This window comes from Dermacentor andersoni, chromosome 5, assembly GCF_023375885.2.
Source record: "Dermacentor andersoni chromosome 5, qqDerAnde1_hic_scaffold, whole genome shotgun sequence".
Lineage (NCBI taxonomy): Eukaryota > Metazoa > Arthropoda > Arachnida > Ixodida > Ixodidae > Dermacentor > Dermacentor andersoni.
Window position 1 is genome coordinate 42,942,894 of NC_092818.1, and position 25,563 is coordinate 42,968,456.

The window sequence follows — 25,563 nt, forward strand, 5'->3', positions numbered from 1 at the left end:
CGCGACCGCTTGGTATATAAAACGCTGATTGTGAAACAAACCGTGCAATGCCTAATGACTCGTCGCAGACCGTGCGCACAGCACCTTACGGTGATCATAAGCTTTCTATAAAGACATTCTAATTAACCAGGTAATTAGAGAAGTGTCCCTTAATGAACCTAGTCACTACAGCTGCCGGACCACGGTTCATTGCGCGAAGGATCGTTAGTATTACAGCCCGCGCAGTTTGCAGAAGGATCCGGCAGGAAGTCGATGCCACTGCGGTGTTTATGCTTACAGAGGTCGTCGGCTGAGCGACCGCAGCGGCATTTAGCTTAATATCCTGAGCCAGGGCCCTTCTTTCTCCTTTCTACTCCCTGCCCTCTCCTTACGCCTTTAGGAGGGCTCAAAAAGATGGCTGAACATTAAGGTGTTAGATGAGAACGTTTACGAGTCGGTCGGGTAGGATAATGTGCCAAGACCAATGTTACTATTATATTAACGTTAGTTTGTGACGCTGTTTTAAAAACGCGTCATGAACTAACGTGACAGAAAACTGGCAAATTATAAGAAAATATCCATGCAAATTGAGGTCACTATCAAAGATGCCAAACATAGTTTTTTTCAATCACACACTACCTAACCTCCTAAAAACATTCTAAAAAGTTCTAGCGCGTCGAAAATCCAAAAGACGCCAATTCACAGACCCTCCTAGAAAGTGCGCATGACAATTCTCTCTCGGCAGAGGAAACTGTGGAAATATTGAGCGACCAGTCGCCTCTGTATTTTCAGGTGAACTTCCCCTAGATTCGCAAGCGTTACCACAGAGTTCCGTCTATGGTCCCTTCCTGCCGATTGTCATCAATGAAAATGGTGTAGCACGCGCACTAGAGCGTCTTCAATACAAGACTAGCTCGGGGCCTGATGGCATTAGTACCAAACTTCTGAAAATAACCTGCAACAAATCAGTATACTTATTGAAACCAATAATTTAGCAATCGCTTGACACAGGTTTCGTCCCAGAAGATTGGAAATCGGCATATGTAATACCTATATTTAAATTCGGTGCGCAGTCTTGTGCAAATAACTACCGACCGATCTCTCTACCGTTTATTGCGTGCAAAACGCATGAGCATATTCGGTTCACACACATAGTTTCTCAGCTGAATAAAAACACCTTGCTAATCGATAACCGACATGGCTTCCGTAATAACAGTTCTTGCGAAACTCCTCTGTTTCAATTGCTAACTGATCTTCATGATTCTCTGAATTACTCTTGCTATACAGGTGTAATTCTTATTGACCGTTCTAAGGCATTTTATCTCGTGCAACACATACGAATAATGACCACAATCCGGAATCTTAAGATTGATGATAAAACAACCCAGTGGATCACTGGTTTTCTTACTAATAGGGTTCAGTCAGTCAAACTTAACAATGTTATCTCTAGTCCCAGCATCGTCAAGTCAGGAGTAACTGAGGTCTCCGTGCTCGGCCCTTTACTGTTCTCAGTCTAGATTAATAATATCGGATCCACCATTGCCTCTTCACTGCGCCTGTTTGCCGATGACTGTGTAGTATACAGGGAAATCACTGGACCAAATGACATAACCACTCTGCACTCGGACCTGACAAAATTGTAGGAGCGCTGCTGTTGATGGAAAAAAGAAATGAATGTTCATAAAATGAAGCACGCACGTTTTTCATTCCTTCCAGATCTGTTGCCTAACGTATATGCTATAATTAACACAGTAATTGAAACGGCTCCATCGGTAAAATATCTAGGCAGTTTCTTCAATTTCGATTTATTTTGGACTGAAGATGTGGAATACATCACCGGCAAAACATTAAAAAACTTGGTCGCCTGAAACACTGCTTGAAACTTGCAAACAAAGATACAAAACCCCACGCGTATAACACTGTAATGAGACCATCCTTAGAATAAGCTTCCATAGTGTGCCACCCGCACGCGGCACACCTTACATTCTGATATGCTTGAATCTGTTCAAAACAAAGAGGCACGGTTTATTTTGTCATCTTATTCTCGTCACGAAAGTGTATCTTCCTTTAAACGAAGTCTAAATCTTTCACCACTTGTCATGCGCACAAAATTTTCCCACCTATCATTCTTCCACAGGTTATACCACAGTGATTAGTTATTCTACCGAATCTTCATTCACTCAGCTTCCTACATTTCCACACGCATCGACCATGAACATAACATAAAACCTATTTTTTCTAGTGAAAAAAGACACAAGTATTCACCCTTCGTTTTGTCGATCAATGAGTGCAATTATCTGCCTGCTAGCATTGTCGCTCACACACAGCAATCAACTTTCCAATCATCGTTACATGCTTTCCTTGAAACCAATAATCAATTTTTGTCATGTTGACATTTGATGCTGTATAAGCAATACGTAGTGCTTGTGACATGTACGTGCTTTTTATATTTATTCTGTGGTCGTTGCTATATTTTTTGAAGACTGACTGCTTTTCCTTCATCCCAACATGTTGCTTTGTTAAGAAAGACCCCTCTTGTTCATGATTACTATAGACCATCCCCTCTTATCTAATGCCCTTTTGGGCCCTTAAGGTGTGTCATTAAATAAATAAATAAATAATCAAGCCGTTCTTTAAGCATTTTCTAGGGTGCCCCGGGCTTCCGTATGGTGAAACAGGAATAAAAATGCATGTGCTTTCGCAATGAGGGCAAAGAAGCAAATAGCCAATAATAATAATAATAATAATAATAATAATAATAATAATAATAATAATAATAATAATATTAATAATAATAGGGAGATTTAATTTGTGCCATACTCCGGTGAACACAAGCGGACTTGGCGTTTCACCGGAGGGGCGTAGGCGTTGGCTTACACTGTGACGCAGAGCTCGACCAGAAAAACGCAGCTAATGTTGCAGGAGCCAAGTGTATTTACTTTGCCGATGGCGTAAATTTTCGAGAGAAACACAATTACGCCGAAAATACACGCCCAACTACGAAGTATAATACACTTTGTTACTGGAATACTAGCTCTGTCTGAGCTATGCGCCACCAAATGGCCACACAATCTAGAATGTTCACGTTTGAGCCTCCGCTCACCCGGTACGCTATAAACATATCTAATTATAATGAATCACTCAATCAATAATTTAGTTAATCTCGTCAAAACAACAGTGAGGTCGCGGTGCTGGCGCACACATAAACAAGAGCAATAGCTGTAAAAATTTAAAGCAACCACGACTGCGAGTAAACCTTATGGGTAACAAATGAACAATAAAAAAACAAGACGCTGGAATTAAACGGCTGCAAAGTGACAGCAACGCAGTATTAGCATGCAATTTAGACATGGAGAACGAGTATGGAGGTGAGATCAACTACCACACGTCAGGAGAGGAGCAAAGCCTGAAAGAACGCTCAAGAGAAAGTGTGAAGATTGGAACGGATAGAAGACAGTACCATGGAGAAAATGAGATTTGTAGAGGCTTTGCATTCTGTAGACAGACAAATGTCTGCTGAAAGCCGCAGGAACGTGAAAGGCCCTTGTTCCGTCGTAGTGTTCTGGGGAAGCCGCCGTGAAACAGACGCTAGTAGATCCGAACATGAACATGTAATAATTGAATGAATGCTCTTGTGCAAAAGGAAGACTTTGGTGGACTATCTCTGCAGCTAAGTGACGGGAGTGTAGGATGATTATTGAGACTTGAAAGGTGGTTGGTGCGTGAAGTCAGACAGCGATGTTTATATATGCGTGATGATCATTCTTAGGTTTTAGGGAAGCTTTAGAAATCGCCTGTTTCAGATAGCACAATTTTAGTCATTACTTGAGCCAGATTATTCAGAGAGGCGAACATTAGCTTGAGGCTAAGTCGAAACACATATTGAATAAATTAACAAAAAGACAATAATTACCTTCCTAGTTAATTGCTTCACGGCACATACGACAATTTACGAATTGTATCCGGCCGGTGAGTTTGCAAAGCTTTTGCAAGCGTTTGCACTTGGAATCAATTTTCACAATGACATCCCTTCGGAAATATGCGCCAGCAAACTCTATAAAAGTGCAGGGTTGTTTCACATACTTTCTTAACAAAAGACTCTCTGCGCATTGAAGCACCAAAGTAACTGGCACACCCTTGTACTACGCCCTCAGTTTGGGAAATATCTCCAAACTGGTGTCACCTTTGAATTCTATTCGAAGTGGATCGGTCTCGCAAACTCACACACTACAATAAGTTGCAATGCGTGCCATTATGTAAATACTGAATTACTGAATTACTGCATTTTTGTTAATTAGTTGATTTGCGCCTCTTCGAATAATTCAGCTTAAGGACAAGGATAATACCATCTGCCACAGGTGAGCTCTAAATATTCGGTAAAACTTAGAAGTTTATTATGATACTCATGATACTCATTAACTTTTTAAAATTGTTGCGCTTTTTGAACCGCTTCTGGCATTCCACACTACTGAGGCGTCTTCGAGTAATAGGATGTATATGAAGTTGAAACATTTGAAGAAGAGAACGGGTGGCTACGAAAATTGCTTTTGCCAACCTGCAGATGGTACCGAGCGCGCGCGCCGGCCACGTGTTGCTACAATGCTGAGAGTGGACGGAGACGCTTAACATACCATCAAAAAGCCCACTGTGATTGCTTACTTCGACAACGCTGATCAAAACTGAAACAACAGAATAAGCGATGACGGTATTATGGGCTTCACGCGAATATGACAAAATTCTGGTTGCCGATAAATTTTGAGTGAGCCCTTTAAACTTGCACCAGTCAGAAAATGAAGGTATGTTGCACTGCAGAGCACGGCAGTCCTCAAAACTGTGTATCCCCTTCAATAATTTGGTGTCGTCAGCTTAAGGAAACGCAGACTTCGGGACTAGTGCGGAAACGTTACTTATGAACGCAAGGAAAGAACAATGACACTACAAATAGTAGTAATATATTTAATAAGAATAATAATGATCACGGTATACCGAAGGAACCCTGTGTGGAATTTTCTTAAGCGAAAACTTGAAGATTGAAGTTCATAAAAAGCCAGAATACGTTTCAGCAGTACATTAAAGGGACACTAAAGGTTACCAGAAAGTCAAGTTAAAGTGGTAGAGCAATGTTCTAGAACGTCTAAGGCGTCAATCTAATCGCGAACAGAGCTTTAGTAACCGAGAAATCGAGGTAAATGCATGACAAGATTTGAGACCCCCCAGCGACATTCCGGTACTAGCCCGATGACGAAAGCACTCCTCATAATTTGTGTTACTAATACTCAACTACTCGTATTAAAAATATCATTTCATTCGATTATAAGACGGAAGAAAATGCTACTTGTCTCGTCTATTCGATTCTAAGAAAAAATAACATTTTCACGTTACCCTTCAGTAGTATGGGTGGTCGAAAGGTTTCGTTTTCGCTCGATTCTGCGCCGTGCACGCTTTGGAGTTTCAGTAGTTTCGTTATCGCGTCGTGCTGCGCGGGTTCTGCTGGCTCGCGAAACTTTCATTTCGAACAAGCAGAGAATGCCACGTCCTTGTGATGTCGTGGGAAGCCCTCGTTGCTTTCCCGCTCCGGAGAGCCGGTGTGGAGGCCGCCGTCGTAGTACGCAACGACGCCGGCAGCGCGAGCCCTCAGCAGCAGGTCGCGCTCGTCAGTGCACAAATCGCTGAAGTTGAGCCCAGTATCGCGAGCCAATCTGTCGTTGTCAGGGTCCATTGTGACGAGCGTCGAAGTTTGCGTCATAGAATAAAGTACCAGCTTATGGTCGCGCGTTTCTCCTTCCGCTAGCCACCATACTCCCGCTTTCGCTCTGCTGTCGGCTCTGTCTTGGCTCTGTTTCTGGCCGCGCGTTTGCGTTTTGCGCAGAAAAGCCGTAGCGCCGTCTGCGGACGCCGTTCTACTCACCGATGGCGCAACGTCACTACGAGACCATGATGTCAGTACTCCTCGATCGGAGGGCGGGTGATTTGAACTGCGCTAGAGGTACGCGGATGCTTCAGAACGCATTTTCTTTTAAAATAAGTCTCTCCTTGGCACGAAACAACCGTTTCGAGGTTTCTGGGATGGTATTTCAACAGTCCACGTTCACCTAATAGTAACCTTTAGTGTCCCTTTAAGACATCGCAAAGTAGAACTTTCCGGTGGCCCTCCGGTTTCAGAATGCATACAACATAATGATTTAAAGATCAAGATGCAAGATGCATCCAACAAGCGATTGCACATCGCAAAATATTATATACATGAAAAATCACAAGTTAAAACAATAAAATAAAGGCATATTCACACAAGATTGTTATTTTCTTATCATAAGCTAACACATGTATAATGTTAAGGGAACTAGCGCTAATGCAGCTGCACAGTCATGCATGAACTCCAATTAGAGGGGACTGATAAGCTTAAACTTATTTAGGTAGTTCATGAGGCATGGACAGATAAGTTTTTCAATAGCCTTGTTAAAAAATGGCAATATACAAATGGGACGGTTATTGTTGCTATTTGCATGTCTGCCTTTTTCGAAGACGGGAATCATTTCGCCAACCGAAACGAGATAGTAAATACCCTAGCAGGAAATATTTTGTTATTAATATCCCAAGGACAAGTGAGATATCAGTAGAAATGAGCTTCATATGAGCTGGTTTGATAGAATCGACGTCAGGTCCAGTTATATTTATGAAATAAATAACATTGCAGACTTCACGCAGTGAAACAGGACGAAAATAAAATGAACATGAGCTACGTTGAGCATGAGCATGAACATGAGCAAGTGAGCCTGAACAAAGCGTTCACTAAATGCGTTAGCAACATCAGTATCTTTGATGTGTTCATGATCTTTGAGGACAATTTTCTTTATACCGAGATAACACTTTTTCATATTAAGAAACTGTCAAATTAATTTCCAGTTACGCCTGGTATCGCTTCCATTTTCAAGTATTTTGTTTTCGCAGTGGTCTCGTTTTGCACGCCGGAGAACAGCAGAATGTTCGAATGTCTACGGAAGCGATTTTACAAATTTTTGTTGAAGGCCTGTGATTGTACTTGTTTGTCACGATTGTTTTTTTTTTCTTTCTTTTTTGTCATGGAACACATCATGACATCTGCGATCCAAGGAATTCGAGGTGTACAATACCGATGTGTGACTTTGGAAGAAATAGTACACTGAGTGATGCATTTAGTAATTCTCGAATGGAACATAGAAAAAGCCTTCTGAGAACAACTTTCCATAAATACGCCATTCCGATGTGGTCTGAACCACATGAGTAAACTGTGTTTTATTGAATGAAGATTTAGCCCCATACAAGGAGCAGGCAAGCCTCCAGTTTAAGGATGACCAAGTGCCTCGTTTTCTAAAAGCACGGAGTGTGCCTTTCGCTCTTGTGAAAAGGGTAGAGGCTGAAATGGAAAATCTCGAGAAGTTGAGAATCATTTCTCGTGTCGCCAGTAGCAAGTACGCTACGCCAATTGTTCCCGTAGTAAAGCGCGATGGGTCAAGTATATTGTGTGGAGATTACAAACTCACGCTGAACCCGGTCATAGATGTCGAGACGTACCCGCTTCCATAGCTGCATGAGCTTTTGGCAGCATTAGCGGGAGGTCAGAAATTCTCCAAAATTGATTTAAGTCGCGCTTATCAGCCAGTCGAGATGGACGAGGAATCCAAAGCCTACTTTACCTTGAACACGCCCAGGGGCTTATATGTTGTTAACCGCTTGCCTTTTTTCATCGCCTCGACGCCGGCGATCTTTCAGAAGATCATGGATAATATTCTGAAGGGCCTTGACGGAGTTACTTGTTACATCGACGACATCATGGTCACCGGAAAGACTGAACAGGAGCACCTGAAAAATTTGGAGGCGATATTGAGACGGGTAAAGAAAGCAAAATGCGAGTTTTTCAAAGACAAGTTGGTGTGCATGTCATTAGCGCGCACGGAATTGAACCGGCAACTGACAAGCTAGAAGCCATCGAAAAGGCTCCGTGTCCCATAGACAAGCAGCAATTACGTTCACTGTTGGGTTTGATAAACTACTATGGCAAGTTTGTTCCTAACCTGTCAAGCGTTTCAGTTTTAGGGTAAAACCCCTAAACAGATTGCTGCGGCTCGATGTTCCCTGGGCCTGGAGTGACGAGTGCGAAGCAGCCTCCTCGGATATCGAGCAGCTGCTGTCACAGCCACCGGTTCTCGCTCACTACGACCCCAGTGCGCCCCTGCAACTGTCGGGTGATGCATCGGCATACGGTATAGGAGCTCTCATCTCTCATGTGGAGCCAAATGGTCAGTGCCATCCGGTTGCGTACGCATTACGTACTTTATCTTCAGCGGAGGTCAATTATAGTCAGCTGGGAAAAGAGGCGCTCGCTCTAGTTTTCGGCGTCAAAAGCTTCCCCTACTATCTTTTCGGCGTCCATTTGTTCTCGTTATTAACCACAAACCCTTGCAGACAATTTTCGGTCCCAAGACAAGAATACCAACTGTTGCCGCAGCTAGACTGCAACGCTGGGCTTTAGTTCTGTCTGCTTACAATTTTACTTTGAAGTACAAGCCATCGAGTCAAAACGCCGAAGCAGATTGCTGATCTCGATTGCCTCTGCCAAGTGAAAGTGAAGAATGCTTGGATGACCAATTCTATCTCCTACGCATGCAGTCCTTGCCAATCAACTGTCGTGATGTGGCACGCGAAACGGCCCGAGATCCGATTCTGAAGATGATCATGCAGCACGTAATGAACGGTTGACCTGAGAACGTCGTGAGTGAAGAAATAAAGCCGTTTTTTCACAGACGCTGTGAAGTTGCTGCACAGCTAGGATGTCTTCTTGGAATGCATGTCGTTATTCCTCCTAAACGCCAGTCGCACATGCTCAAAGAATCGCACCAGGGACATCCTCGAATTGTTCGGACGAAAGAATCAGCACGCAGTTACGTGTGGTGGGCAGGCATCGATCGCGACATTGAGACCCAAGTGCGTTTTTGCAACCCCTGTTTAACTCAAGACGCGATGCCTTGCCTGGCTCCTTTGCACCCGTGGGCATGGCCAACCAGAGGATGGGAACGTCTGTATATCGATTTTGCAGGACCTTTCAAGGGTTCCATGTTCCTTGTTGTGGTCGACGCTCACTCCAAGTGGCCGGAGGTGTGCCAAATGCGAGACACGTCCGCGGAAAACACATCAAACCGTCTCCACGAAATCTTCTGCAGATTTGGTTAGCCTGAAGTTATGGTATTCGACAATGGTCCGAAATTCATCTCGGCTGTGTTTTCAAACTACCTTAAGAGGATTGGCGCGCGCCATATAAGGACGTCAGCCTACCATCGCAGCAGTAATGGACAGGCTGAACGATTTTTCCAAACTTTGAAAGCGGCACTGCGGAAAAGTACTGCCGCCAGCTTAAGCACAACGTTGGGAGAGTTTTTGTTGTCTTGCAGGAACACTCCACATGCGACCACGGGCGAGGCACCGGCCACTCTCCTGCTACAGCGTCGACTCTGCACCCGTCTAGATACAGTCAAGCCGTCGCTACAGCAGAAGGTTTCGACGCGGCAGTTCGTCCAGACAGTGCGTCGCAAGTAGCGCGCACGTAGATTCGCTGCGGGTGAAAGTGTTCTTGCGCGAAATTTCAGACGAGGTGCAAAGTGGTTGCCTGGGGTTGTGTTAGGGCGGACTGGACCTGTTTCATACAGAGTTCGTGTGGAAACCGATCGAGGTGTGTTTGCCTGGAAGCCACCAGAACCACACAGGCCAGGGATATGGGCTTTCCTTACATCCCTGAACAGCGAGACGACCCCGAGCCGCCGCGACCCGAGATGACGCCGGTGCAGCAAGCTTCGTCTTCTCTTCCAGCCACGGCAGAGCGGCGTTATCCTGCAAGGCAGCGGCGCCCTCCGAACCATACTTTTTGGGAATTGCTAACTGCTGCTGCTGCTGCTGCTGCTGCTACTGCTGCTGGTGATGATGATGATGATGATGATGATGATGATGATAATAATAATGATGATGATGGTGATGATCTCATTGTACTTGTGGGAGCTTGCAAAAAGTTTAGTGGGCAGGAAGCAGACAGCTCTCGTCAGGAGTCTCATTGAAGCGCGTTTGTTCAGCGCCCACAGTGGGCATCTTCCCAATTACGCTTTATTTGGCGAGCTAGAGGAACTAATGTGCTTTTAGAGGATGCAACAGTGAATTTAGTCTTACTTAGGGAAATAAATTGAACGAAGTTATCTCTGCGTAGTTGGACCCTGTTCTATAGGGTGATAATCTTCACTAGGAACATCGGTTTGGCTTTCTTTATGATTCGCAATCTTTTCTGGATAGAAGAAAATGTGCGCTATTATGAAAAAAATACACTACAGGGGAACAGCGTGAAAAGACGAAGGACAACAATTGGAACACACACTACCTTCTCTTCCTTCGTCTTTTCGCACTGTTCCCCTGTAGAATATGTAACTGCAACCCCGTGAGCCGCCACGGTGTTGCAGTTTATGAAACAAATAATTTTCTCTTATAGTTTTCGCAATAAAACTGACATATTCAGCTTTTTCCAATATATGCCCTTTCAAGTGCGTTCTCCTTGATAAAAGTTTCTGAAGTTTAAGCATTTCGTAGCTTAATTGTTTCGTTTATTTTAGTCTTTGAAGACTCAATCTACCTTGTAATTTTATTGTAGTTAAGAAAGAAAATGTCGCCAGACGACAAATAATTAGTCACCAAACTTGTATCTTTTGTGTGATGCACCATAAAGCAAACTAATCACGTCTTCACAAAGAGCCAACCAATATGCAGCATCATACCCTCAAATTTATCTTTCTAGACGGCTCAAGTAAAACACATTTTTTTTTTTGTAAGCACACTTTTCCGAAGTTTCTGCTTGACGGAAACATTTTCTTTTCCGTGTTTCTTTAGTAAAAATAGAGCGATACTGCCCTTTCTCAACATGCACATTTGCCGAAGCGGGCATTGTGATACAAAGCCTGCGAGGGTGCTGATAGGGGATGAATGTTTTCTCTTTTATATTTTGCACTTCGGCAACCGACCGCATTAGGTAAGCATATCCGCGAGGAAAACATTTCGAAACTAGGACCTCCCTATTCAAAGCCAGGCTGCGCTTCATGCCACACTGCGACGGCACTGCGATGACTCGTAAAGCCGTCATATGAGGCGCATCCTCCTCGCTTACGACAATGTCAATAAAAATATCATGCCAAGGTCTCTGCAGTTTTCGGTGCGCAAAAATGACCAAGTACCAAAATGCGAATGTAATCGCGCGCACTTTAAGAAGTCGCTGGCGCCAACGAAACTGCAGTCAACAGAAACGCAAGTCTCAGGTCTTTTTTTGCTTAGCTGCGAGCTGAGAACCGAGTGCGTCGCATTTCGAATCCTTCCTGGGCCGCTCGTAGAATTATGCGCTTCGACCTGTCGGATTATTTACATCTTGCATTTCGATTGCTTTTGCTCTCCGTTTGTTATGTCGGCCCTTTCTTCCATCATTTGTCTTTAGTGTTTTTGCCCCAATTCGTAAACATCGTATCTAAAGTTCTCTTTCCCGGCCGATTCCAGTAGTGCGTGTTCATATTTTATTCCACGAATGTTCCTCGTGGGTTCACTCTAGGTTTCGTTGGCGCGGTATGTATCTGCGTTTTGCAACTTTCTGCAACGGAATTCATAGTTGTGTGGCGGAAGAAACGCCACACCAAGCTTCTCAAGCTGTATTCTATGCGTTCCCGAATGTAGCTTTCAACTACCATTCGTCATTTCGACCTCAGCTTCCTCAATAACGTCTACTTTGTAGAATATACATTGCTCAAATCTACCGGGACCTCACCTGGATAAGAACCTACAGATCACCGAAATATTCAGAGCAGTGCCACCGGGGACCGCAGCGCTCGTTCCCCAATCGAGTTGTCTGGAGAATGGCCAACAGCCCGTATAAATCATGCTAATACCACCAACGCTAGGCGACCATATTATTCAGGCTTTCACTCTATGGATCACTGTTATAGCATTAAAGGCTAAGGCGAAACCGCAGGCTGATATACGGCCCCTGCGAATTGGGACACTTATACGTGCCGGTGCGGACCAAAGTCCCCTATCTATTTCTGTACGTCGGCTGCGAGAGCTTGCACGACTATTTTTTCTGCTTACCACGCCTTCCACACCCTTTCGTTCTGAAATTTATATGCTCTGCAACTCTTTTATTTCTTCTTCGCGACTTTGCCAGGCCATTCATAAGTGTTCGCTGTTCTTATGGAGTTTTTGCTAATATATTCTTCTGCAGATGCCTCGCGATGTAGCAGCGTTTTGGCTCTGCTTTCCCCCTCAGTGCCGCGGCATGTAGATGTTTTTTTTTTTCTCACATCTTACAGAAAGAAACATCAAACACCCGTTTTAAAACACCAGTGCGGGCAATAGTGGTTGTGCCTTATCGTTTACTCTTCCTGCTTCGTCTGGTGTCAGCCGGCGCCATGCCGTACTCTCCGAAGAAAGAACTCCTCCGCCCAGTAATTAAAAAGTGGAAAGGGAACTGACGCACTGAGTGCTCATGCTGCTTGTGTGCCTACTAAATACCAAGAAGAATTGCTTGAAAAGCGTTTCCTCGGAGTACAGCGAAATCAACAGATTTAAATTCACTTCTTTAGATTTGAAGCCTTGGCTAAGGACAAGAAAGGTGCTTCATGAGTCAGACCCCCATGACGATCCCTGTTCTGATCTCTTAAAAGAGGTCGAAAACAAGCACTAAGGGTTATAAACTTCACTTCTCCTTTTTCATCACCTAAGCCCCTATTCCTTCGTGTAGGTGTACTCTCTTGTTTGTTGCATATGTTACTTTAGTTTCATCTTTCTCCTGCTGTTTAAAGTCATTTGCCTTCAAGTTTCCAATGATGCTTTTCCACTTCACTGATTCACTGGTAAAAATGCAAGAATATTTGCTTGATAAAATAACCTTGTCCCGCCAAATGTCAGCTCAAGTTAAGGAAAACAAACCCCCCGTTTTAATGCCATGTTCAGTTGGAACAATCCAGTTCAATATTCATTCCTATTTGAAGGTGTTTCCGTTAAAAAATCTCGTCGTTTTTGATCATCTTTGAATACGTACTTGCTTTCGTCTCGTTTATCAGTACATTTATCAGATTGTTAAAATAAGTGTTATAGTTGAAGTGCTCACCCATGTGCCTTTTAGCCACTTGAACTTCATTGTAGAATAAGTTCATAGCTTTGCTCATTGAACATTCGCTTAATATAATTATGACAGGAGGCGCCCTCCCATAGTTTTCGCTTTTGAACTTCCTCCTAAAAATGCATCACCGTGATCTATATACTGTGAATGTATTTATATTAATAAAGTTGATTGATACCAGTTAATCTTACCAGTGTTTTGTTGTTCTCCTCCTCATTATTACGGTGACTTAAATTAGCCACAGCTTCAAGTAGCCCTCGTGCTTCCAGCGTTTTCTCTTCCTCCGGTTCTCACTGCTTGTCTTTCTCGAAATATTAAGCCCGCTGCCACTAAACATAACCGCGATGGCGACCTGATAATAAAGTTTCCTCTATCACTTGTATGCAGGAATCGGCCATCCTAAGGCCTGCGTTTTGTTCGTGATTTGCGTTGACCTCCTTTAAAACAAGGCTACTAAACTTTAGCTGCACACAGCCATGAATGCTAACACCACTGGACAAAGAACTCAATATGCCAGTTATCTTCTTCATCATCTTCACATAACGACGTGTCCACCGCAACCCCAAAGTCCAACCTCCAAGCTACCGCACGAACCGCTGTCCTATTTTCTTTACGCCAAAGACTACTTTCAGCTATAGGCGGGAACAGCCTTCTCACCTTCATCAATGTCAACCTTGTCGCGTGTTTCTTCAAAAGAGTAATCGTCGATATTTTGAAGTCATCTTCACCCATCTCAATACAAAGGAAGGTTTGAGTGCGCAGAAATGAACAAATAAACAAATATATCAAGCGACAGCATTGAAAACACTTTGATTGCACCCAAGTTTCTCGTAGGCTAGCAAAGGGTACCTAGTGCTGTCGTTAAGTTGCGTCATTGACATCATGTCATCTCCTCTTGACTCGAAGTCGAGGTACCTGTATATTTTTCCGTCAGCCTCACGTCTATCGGCCTTGCACCTCATTGCCATTGGACAGGTGCCCCGGGGCGCGGACATAATTACCCGCCGCTTCACTGAAAGCCGCAACCTTCATAAACACAGCGGCGCGTTCCTTCCGTGTAGACTGTCACACTGCGTTAGAAGCGATATACGAACACTGTCGTACAACGTCCTCCTAGACGTCTATGTGGCCTGTCACTTTCTTCCTTTCTCTTTCTGCAAAACAGCGTCTCTAAAGACGCCGAAGGGCACCCTGGACAAAAGAGCGGCCTCCCATTTTCCCACCATGGCGATCGCTGTTCGATAATCAGGAGCTGCAATGCTCCGATGGATGCCGTCTACAGGGGTGCCCTTAGTTATCCGAAAATCGGCCTTAAGACATATCTGGCTTAAGGTTCGGTGTCTTAAATATTTCTTATCGGGTGAGATCAAAATTGAATTATTTTCGCAAGTTTACCAAATCTTAAGTGCTGAATTCAACAACCGACACAAGCGGCGCGCGTCACTTCATTCTACTTGTGAGCTCTATCAAGTTTAGGTTTAAAGGGACACTAAAGGCAAGTATTAAGTCAAGCTAAAGTTATAGATTAGTGCTCGAGAATCTCTAAGCGCGTCAATATTATCGCGAACAGAGCCTCAATAATAGAGAAATCAAGGTAAATGCAGGACATTGTTAGAGATTCCCTAGGGACGTTCAAGTACTTGCCGATGACGAACGCACTCCTCAGTTAAATTCGATCACTAGTATTACATCATTTTTTTGCAAAAAACATCCTTGTATTGTATTATAAGACGAAATAAAAGGCTACTGGTCCAGTTCTATTTCATTATTTGGAAAAAAGATCTCATTGAAGTTATCCTTGACTACGGCGCGGACAGGTGAAAGGTTTCATTTTCGCTAGGCTCCGCGTCTCCCACGCTTTCGCGTTTCACTAGTTTCGTTATCGCGTCGTGTTGCGCTGGTTTTGCTGGCTCGCAAAACCCTTACAAACTGCAAGTAGCAGAGAATTTAACTTTCATGTGATGTCGTGGGATGCCCGAACGATCTGCGCCACTTCACGAAAAAGCAGCTGCAGCGGTGAATCCACCGCCATCATGGATGGATATTATGAGCGTCCCCTTTGGAACGGGGCCGTCGGTTGCGCCACGCCCCCGCTCAGTACCGCCATCTGTCTGGCGCCGTTTTACTTATTGACGGCTGCAAAGGGTAGTGATGGCGCATGCAACGTCATCACCCGCCAGTCAGGTGGCGGGAAATTTGAATTTCGAAAAAAGCATTCGGACCCTTCAGATGCAATTTTCTCGTAAACTAAGTATTGACCCAAAACAAGCGCTGCGATGTTTCTATCGTGGTATTTAAACACTTCACGACGACTTAGTATTTGCATCTGTGTCCCTTTAGGTGCTGTGATGGAGCGCTCTAGATGGGCAGGCCTCCTGTCTGGCCGCCCTTTCTCCTTGTCGTGGTTACAGGAGTGAAGGTGGGTAGGTAGCCTTTCACGACAGCCCGATCGCGCCACTGGAGACAATAGACACGTGACGAATTGGCTTAAATGCGTAGCCACCTATACTGCCACTACAGGTGTACTGGTTAGTGTGTCAGGGCTCATATTCAGAAAGAAGTTATTACGCTAGTGTTGTTAATAAGAAAAATTTCCAACCAGCTTTGATGCTGAACACATATTTCACAGTGGTCAGTCAATGGCAAACACGATTTACAAGTGAAAAGCTTTATGAATTTCGCCACTCCTCTATACTGAAGCATGCCTTGAAACAACCAAGCATACCTAAATATATTCACTGCAAGAAATACAGGCTATCAAGTGCATAATTCCTTTGATAAAGTAAATAGTTTTGGACCACCCGCCGTAGTTGCTTTGTGGCTATGGTGTTGGGCTGCTGAGCACGAGGTCGCAGGATCGTATCCCGGCCATGACGGCCGCATTTCGATGGAGGCGAAGTGCGAAAACACCCGTGTACTTAGATTTAGGCGCACGTTAAATATCCCCAGATGGTCGAAATTTCCGGTGTCCGCCACTACTGCGTGCTTCGTGATCATAAAGTGGTTCTGGGACGTAAACCCGAATATCTTTCTTTTAAAGAGTTTCCGGGAAGCCTTCGGCTACTCACAATACATTGAGAATCATCGCCATTGATTTCGGGAGAATTCTTTTCATAAGCGCGCCTTTTGTTGTTCATTTTCATTTGTCTATAATGGTCACCATTACCGTTTCACAGGCGTCACACCTTCTCCTAACGTAATACCCCTCCAGTGGGCTTTTGAAAGTTTAAGAAATGTTGATGAAGGTTTAGATGAGGGTGATTGGGTAACAAGATATCGTAGTCACCGGCTGTTAACTAGTGCATAGAAATCACTTGTTTATAATATTTCAACATTTCCGCAATACTGCATAAATAATATACAAATACGAAAGAGCTTCAACACGAGCACATATAAAAAAAGAAAAAGTGAATATGCAGAATATGCAAAGGTCCTGAAGGACAACAGCACAGTCAACAGGAATGCATGAAAACAGGTAGTTGCTACCGATGCGAATTTTCGGCCATTGCATTCCATTCAACAATCATTCTCGCAAAAAAATAGGTACTTGAAGGCGTTGGTACATGCAAAAATTTCTTTCCTGCAATCTGTACACTTAAGTCCGGAAAATCTAGATGAGCATTTAAGTATGTAGTTGCCAGTTATATTCCAACCTGAAGTTGGCAAAATTTTTTAATGTTGTTTCTGAACTGATGAGGTGAGCAGTCTTCATTGCCAAAACTAGGTGCCGCGGGCACTGGTAATAAATCTCTGCCGAAACTCAAATGCTGCTGAACCAATTACACTCAGATCAAGCAAAGGTACGGCGCAGATGTGCATGAGCGCTACAGTATCACTGTAATGGAGGTGAGACTTGGCGCGTAACAATGACTGTTTCTTATGCTATGAGGAAGAAACGGCAAAGCGTACTCTGCACAATAATATAGGTTGTCTTGATTGACCTGTTTGCTGCAAGCTTGTGAAAGAACTTATGCAAGGTTTTCTTTTTTTACGCGGCACCAAATCTTTAAATATCCCTGTGGCAGATAGCGCAATTCTAACTCTTGAAATCAATTACTCGATAAAACGCGCTATACTTCTGCGAGAAAGGAAAGTGCCTAATTGAATTGTTACCATGTGCAAATTTACATTCTATTTATTTAATATACAGGACATATGTCACTATATGAAGTGCCGCTAATGAGCTTGCAAGGCATATTGACTTACCAATTTCGGGGCAGCCAACCGGAACTACGTCTTGTTAACCTCCATGCCTTTCTATGCATCCTTTCTCTCTCTCTCTCTTTTCCTGAGGATGGCACCAGTTTCCTGATATGCAACGTCAAATTGCGGTAAGATGGCACTGTTGCTTAACTTTCTTCATCAAGAAAACGCATCTTTATGCATTGAAGCACAAGAATAACTGGAAGGCCAATGCATATTGTCGGACAATTTCAAAATTAATGTCTCCTAAGTGACATAATCCTGAGATTTCATTCGATGTCTATTCGAGTTTTGGACTCACCGGCTAGAATTCTTAAATTGACATGTGGGTCATAAAATAACTTACAAATATCGCAATTGGAGTAATTATGTCAGTTATACAATTAAGCATATTAATTTCCCGTAGAAGTCCTGGCCGTCTCATTGAGTAATTTAGTTCAACTGGTTGCAATTGTACTGTCTGCCACATAATTTTTTTTTTTTTCACTAAGTTGAAAACACACCCTTTGTATGTTTTGCTAAGTTCGTTAAGTCCAACTGGGGAGCTTGTGACAACAGAACGCCTCCAGTTACATCATCTCACTTTTAAAGAAATTAAAATTTGTCAAATGATGCAGACTAAATGAAATGTAGCGAAGAAGACAGGCGTGTGCTTCAGGCGCATCGTCAATGCTTCGCCCGTGAACAGAGCCCGCACGCTCGGTGCCCGGAGCTTGATCAACAGACCTGCCTGTGTGTCGTGCAACGTTCTGGCTGGTTAATTAAACCGCGTTACAAAGTAAGGACAACAATACTGCACTACAATACTAAGGACAACGAAACCTTAGCCGCTAAGACATACAGGCACGAATAAAAAACGGGATGCATTATCTTTTCCGGCTTACGAAGTCACCTCTCACAGTGAGTGGGTTAATCCACTATTGCAGAGGCGCACTTTACTCATGCAGATCAATTTGATATCCGTCCTTAGTGCCGCTTTAAAATAGACAAATTATTCCTTTATGAAAGGTAACAATAAGAGTTTTCAGTTTCCTATCTTTAATTTCATCTTTATACAATGCAATATGGTAAAAATGTCTCAGCAGACACGGTAAAAGGCTTTAAAAATGGCTTGACTTGGCCACGCCTCCATGGAAGCAACAGCGGCTTCTCAGCACAAGTACATTGTAAAAGGGACAAAATACAGATATGTCCAACATAGTAGCGCAAATTTACAAACGTAATGGACTGTGTTCGTCTGTGATATAGTCAAAAACAGAAAGGTAATCAAACAATATTATACACGGGCCATAGCATATTGAGAGGAGATAACGCTGGAACAAAGTATGGAATAAAGAATAATTTTACTTCAATTTACTCGTACCAATCGTAGAATAAAAGCGGATATTTTCATTTTCTTTTCATTTCATTTATATAAGCAGAATATACCATTTCTTAATCTTCCAAATAACAAAATTTATGGGCAGCAACATATACCACACCGCAACAAATTTCTCTGCCAGGGAATACGAGGCGAAATGCGTATCTATGACGCCTGACTGGGCTTTGTTATATATATATATATATATATATATATATATATATATATATATATATATATATATATATATATATATATATATATATATATAGAGAGAGAGAGAGAGAGAGAGAGAGAGAGAGAGAAAGAGAGAGAGAGTTACGGTGAAGAGACGGAAGAAGTTGAACTGGACTAGAGGGAGACGAAGCCTGGCAGTTGCCTGAACGCCATATACTTTCAGTTGTAAATATACGTTATTTTGCCCTCGTGGGCCCGCTTTCTTCCTGCAACATTTTGGTGGAGGGGCGGGATTCCTGCAACAATATATATATATATATATATATATATATATATATATATATATATATATATATATATATATATATATATAGAACAGACACCGAACTGCTGCCAATTACAGTCCAGTCTGAATCATAAAATATAATACATAGTATACCGCTGACGTAACACGCACCTAAAACAAGATACAAGGAATTGCAGAGTCTACAAACAAAACGTCCAAATGAAAATAAAGTTTGCAGAATACAAAATACATTGAAGGAGAAAACAAACAAGCATATTCCTATAATGAATTTGCATCACGCATTCAGTTATTGATACTTCACTCACCTGGAGCAAACGTCTAGCCTGTCTTTTGAACGAGAACAATGGCTCAGATTTTGATGCGATGTCGGCTGATTTTGGGTAAGCATTTAAAAACTTAGAGTGGCGCCCATAAGATCTCCTAAACAGATTCTTAACGTATCCTGAATCTCATTGCGCACTGTCTGAAAGTGAAAGGACGCGAATGCTATTCTATTTAATTTAATCTCAGCGTATATACGCTTTCCAAGGCTTTGGCGAATTATGTGCGTAGTCGATAGGATGCGACATTTTTGGAAAAAAGGTAATATGTGCTCGTATGTCTGGAGGCCATAAACCATATCACTTTTTTCTGTAGCACGTGCAGCCTGTTTAGATTACCCTTGGTTATAGAAAACTGCGCTTGTTTTTCAAAAAAACGTTTTACAATATAGTAAACTCTAGCCACCATCAGACCAGAAACACATGCATACAAACGCTGGCTGGAACACTCTAACACCGAATTTCCAACCGTACATATGACAAAATGATATTGGCGCTGTTATGGGATCAAAATGCCGCATCAACTCGCACAGACCGCCACCTCATTTCCACGAGGCGCGTGAGTAGGGCGCAAAAGTGACAGCGCTTACTCAATCTTCATACGATCGCCATCAGAAGTCGCGTGCCTGTTCCGTAACGAAGAGAATAAGCCATAAAGTCAGAGGCACCTATTCGTGCCGCCAGCCGTACACTACGTCGACGCAACGTTTCCCGTCCTTTCGCACACGCTCGGAGAACGCGGCCTCGGGGCAAGCAAAAGTGAGCGCCCCGATCACGTGCTGCCAACAAACTCCCTCACCCTCTCCACGCGTCGTCTGGAGGCCACCGCTAGCCCTAATCCTGCGGTAACGCTGCGCGTCACGCCGCATTTCTTTTTTCGCGTTGTGGTGTACGCCGGCCAGCCTGCAGCGGAAGCGTCGTGTGCATATTTATGAGCGTTTCCTCGCTCTTTTATGCCTCGCGGGCGTTTCTGGCGTTCAACTGTTGTGCGCAACTGACATCAAAACAAGCGCCGTTTAAGTAACAACAACAACTTCAGTAATGTGCCGCCCCGCACGCAGCCTTGTATATCCAGGAATAAGCGAAGGTGCAGGTTGACCCACGGCTAGCGTCAACATGAGAGTGCTCAGCGCAGCTCCAGAAACAGCAAGTGCCGAAAACCATGCGCATGCGCAAAATCCCGAATCGGTGGCGCGTGTCGCCTGTCGTCTGCTACCGAATCATCCTGTCGCCTCATCCCGCCATCAAGTGCAAACAACATAACAAAGGTTTCGTTTCGTGCACTGCCACCAACGAGACGTACGAAGCAAAAAGTGCTTCTACCAGAGTGGCATATAGCGAGAAAACAGCGGCAAAACTACTTTTTTCAGAATTTTCATTTTCGCAATGGCTGCTTTACACCGACGAATCGGATGTCCCAGCCATTCAAGGGACTGACCACGGCGTATCCCGTTATCGGCGTGCCATGTCGTGTATAAAAATGCCAAAAACAAGCTGTTCGTGGTGTGGCCCATCTCCATCCGCGAAACTAATGTTTTTGTCTGTCAGCGTTAAAGGGAAGCTGAAACACTTTTCGAAAAAAATGAGTTCTCTGCGGCATTCTACAGTTTTGAGTTCCCTGAACACGAATATCTGGTTCAAAAAGGGCGGAAACAAACGCAAGCGGCTGTTTTTTCAAGAAAACGCGCACCAGCGCCTCAGGGCATCGCGCGAACGCCGCTGTTGCCCGTGATTGGTCGGGGACGCTGTGACGTCATTCGCGGCAGTCGCCGGTCGGCGCCGCCGTTTCAGAGCCTAGCACGCTGTTCTGTTCCGGCTTCATAGCTGAGTTGTAAGCATTATGGAACGTTCTCGCTGTCTCGGACAGCTTGTATTTTCGCCGTACATGTTCGAACCGACAGCCTATACGGAAAACGATGGCGGCAACGGCGGCAACGACGATGTTGAGTGTGCCAACAGCGAGAGCGATGTGTGCACCTTCTCGCGCGTTGGAAATCTTAACTAGTATGTATGTTGTTTTTTTTCCGTGTAGCTGGACGTTCCAATGACGGGAGAAAAAATGCGCTAAAGTGTCACTGGGAACTTGCTGCTGGAAGAATGCCGAAGCACTAAGTTCTCATTAGATTGTAAACACGGGTGCAATTCCGCGATGTCAAGCACCTTGCCGCTGCTTGTCTAAAGTCCCGTGGTTTTTTTAGTGTTGATACACGATCGCGAACATAAGTGCCGCGTTTCAAAGCGCGCACATGCTCTGCTGCGAGGTACAGTCATGCAAGTTGCTTATCATACACATCCAGAGATGGCCAGAGGTATTATATGTGCAATATCCATACTATGGTTCGACGACTTTGCGATTGCAGCTCGATGAAGAATCGGTATGCGTGCTCCATGCTAGTGTTGACATAAAGATATTAGGCAGTTTTAGCACCGCCTTGTGGTAAATACGATAACTGCAACCGTACGTCGAACGTCAGTAGGCAAGCCTATACTCCATTTCATACCTCAGGTGCAACGCTGGGAAAGCTACGCACGAAGTCCGGTCACCAAAATTTATTACTGCGCGCGTTTCCGTCTATGCTTCGCAGCGTGCCAGCGGCGTTTGCTCGAAGCTGCCTCGACGGGCTGCAATTAAAAAATGCCGAAAAGAAAATTGATTTAAAAGAACGTGTTAGCAGCCGTGTAAGTACACGGATTGTTTCTATGCGTAATTTCTTTTTTTTTTCATTCTGAATTGAGCTTATATATGGAAAAATTTCTAAAAAATCCGGTCAAGAAACACCGAACTTTTTCTAAGTGCTAACGCAGCCACTGCCAGAAGCATCTCCAGCCTCCACAGCGTTGCACCTGATGTATGAAACGGAGTATAGCAACGCTAGCAACAACGCGTTTCCGCATTTGTCGTAAGGCTATCCGGCTATTACAGAAATGGTCCGAGCCCAGCACAGTTGATTTCGTCGGCACGAACTAATCTCTCCTCACCGCACGGACCCACTGCGCTGCAAGCTTCTTGTTCTTCGGGAACCTGTGAAACACCACATTGTCTCGCCCGCCTGTGTTCGCGCAGCCGAATGCTGCACAGAACGGGGGCATGTTGGGCTTCCTTGGCTGTAGGCACTCACGCAGCACAGAAGGAAAGAACCAGTTTACGAAAATCGCAAAAGAAAACAAACGTGAGCGGCGTTGGCGGCAGATCTCTCGTAGCGTCGTTCAGGAAAGCGCAGGACGGAAAGAGGCATGCCAGCACATGCCAGCACGCCGGTCCGGCAGCCCGCTCCCCGCGAATGACGTCACTCTCGCCGGTTCTCTCCTATGGCAACCACCTCACCCGGCGCTCCGGGAAGCGATGGGGGCGTGTCCGCGCGGGTGATTTAGAAAGCGATTTCCGTCCCTTATATTAACAAAACGAAGAAAAGAATTTCGGAACCGTAAATTATTAGGTCTGTTCTTCCCAATCCCAGCAATTCATGGAAATTGAAAACCGTTTCAGCTTTCCTTTAATAGACAGCTTTAGAATAGCGTTTGTCGTCCCACGTATACGTTAAACATAAGCGCCTTTGCGGGACGTTACGCTGCGCGTCTTTTCAAGACCTTTAGTTTACCGTACGGGAACGCAAACGTGAGAATGACGTTATAAAGCAGCGCGCCGTCTGGTGCCTCATGCCGAACGTATCCAAGCCAAGACATTAGTAAGAATTCTATTGTTGCTATGCGGACTCGTCTCGTTAGGCCTACGGGCGCTGGAATCGCCGAACTAACTAAGAAATTAGACGCGATATGCGCTCATAACTAACGTTTAAGGTGAGTTTCGAGAAAGCAAAAGCTCATTTCAATAGTTACTGCCGATGACTGGGAGTGAACGCCTAGCCATCGCGAGAATTCACGCTGAAGCGGGAGCCATGGGTGCCGCCATGTTCTCAAAGGCTATTTCTTTGCGTCCGTAAACCGTCATTGCGAACGTTAAACTCGTCAAATAACGCACGTTATCGTAGCGGACGTAAACCACAGAATCCCAATAACGTTCAGAGCACGCGAAGTGATGCCAACGCTATATTTTTTACGCACTTAACGTGTTTTCGTTTGGCTCCAAACGCTAAGCTAAAACTGCCTAATGTCAAAACGTGCAGCTTGCATGAGACTAAGAGATTTGATTTGGCCAGCACTCTTCTAGAAATTGATTGCTTTGCATTCTAGGAGCGCCCAGATGACGGGCTAGCGTATCGCAGCTTTTCTTCTCTAAATCGCGTTCGTGGAAACAGTGGCTTGTCACCTGCGTGGACTAAGCAGAGGGCCGATTCGATAGGTGACGTGGCGAGGCGTGCGCCGCATTTTTGGTGTTCCGCGCATGCGCCTTGCTTTTCGCCGCTTCCAGCACCTGTCGCTGCGCTGAGAAACTGAACTGAGCATGAACCGTACGCTCACGTGTTACCTCTAACAGTGGACCCACCGATGCATCAGCCAGAGGAGTTATTCAAATGACCTGTCTATTATCGAGAGATTCGCCTCACAGTTTTCTCATCACCATATCTCTTTACCCTCACTGTTCCCATTGTATCACCCCACGTTTTCCTAAGCGATATCATAATCGTCATTAGCCTTTTATTACGGCGAAGCTGTCTATGGCTAAGATCCCGGGATTTTTTTCACGTTAGTCACATCGACAGCAGACCCAGTTGGCTGATCCCGGAGGGAATGCAGGGTCGGAAGCAATGGCTGATAGCCCCACAAAGCAGAGGCTTTGTGGGGCTATAGCACTATATAGCACCGACGTTACTTTAACTGGTATGAGCTCGTCCTATCATTATCATCTTGGCCTTTGTAGGTGAGGTTCATCTTGCTATCGCGCGATCTAATTGGAATTTTCTTTGTATTAATAATTTGTTCAATGGCATTAGCCAGCGCTGCCTGGTTCTTGTAAAGGGATTTCATCGGATCTTATTTTCTTCTGCCTTTCTTCAATAAAGGTTTCTATGGTAAATTTTATCTCTCAGGCTTCTCTGTTGATGCTGGATCAGTCTCAGTCTGAACTGTGCTTTCTTTCATGCCGAAGTTCACCCTAACAGTGTCTTTGATATACCGCAGCGCATCGTCTCCTGCAAAGATGTTACCGTCTTCATCCCTTTTAGCCGTCTGCAAATTGTATTTGGAGCTCCGAGGGCTCTGACACGGTTCCAAAATATTCTTGGCGCTCCTTTGTCTCGTTAGCAAATCTTTTGCACCCAGCGTTCACTTGTGTATTTAATTTTCCCTCGCACGTACTCACTCGCCACCCTATTCTTTTTCTCAGTATTCGCTCCACCTAAGGAGCGCCCTTTCTTCATGTAATGCCAGCTTTTGGCTTCCAGGTGGTCCCCAGGCGCCTGCTTACGCTCTTCTATAGCTTGCTTTATTTCTTTATTCCCCAACTTCCGTGGTTTCCGCTTTCGAACCCAGCAGTTCCTTTTTTCCCTTATGTGTGTTATCTCGTTCAGCATAACGCCTACCAGGTCCTTATATCCCCAGACTGTAGTTGGAAACGCCTCCATTCTCTTCTCTCTGTTATTTTGCAATCTTTCTTTATTTGCTTTTTATTGATCTTTAGAAATATATATGCTATTGGTTCGTGTTTTGCGTCAGTATCTCTCCCAGTTTTAAGGTTAAACGTTTAGGATCGCTACCCAGGCTATCTTTTCCGTGTTCATCTATCATCATTTGGTCTAGTGGTTCGTAGGCAGTTTCTGAGACTAAGGCGTAATCGATACACGACTGCCTACTTCCGTTATGCCCCATTACCTGTCCATGGCACCTATTCTCCCTGTTAACTTCTAAATGCCTCGCTACATCGCACAGATCCAGCACTAAGGAACCGTTGTAATCAGCATATCCGTCTAAATCATCCACGTGCGTGTTCATATCTCCCACTAAATCACCTGGCCCGATTTCTTCAACTCAATAATATCACTTGTAATGCCTTCGATGAATCCCGTATGCTATCTCTGCTATCGCTTACCTGTCCATAGGTAAGCTACTCCCAGCCACCTCTACATCCGCAAGCAGCGCCACTGTTGGC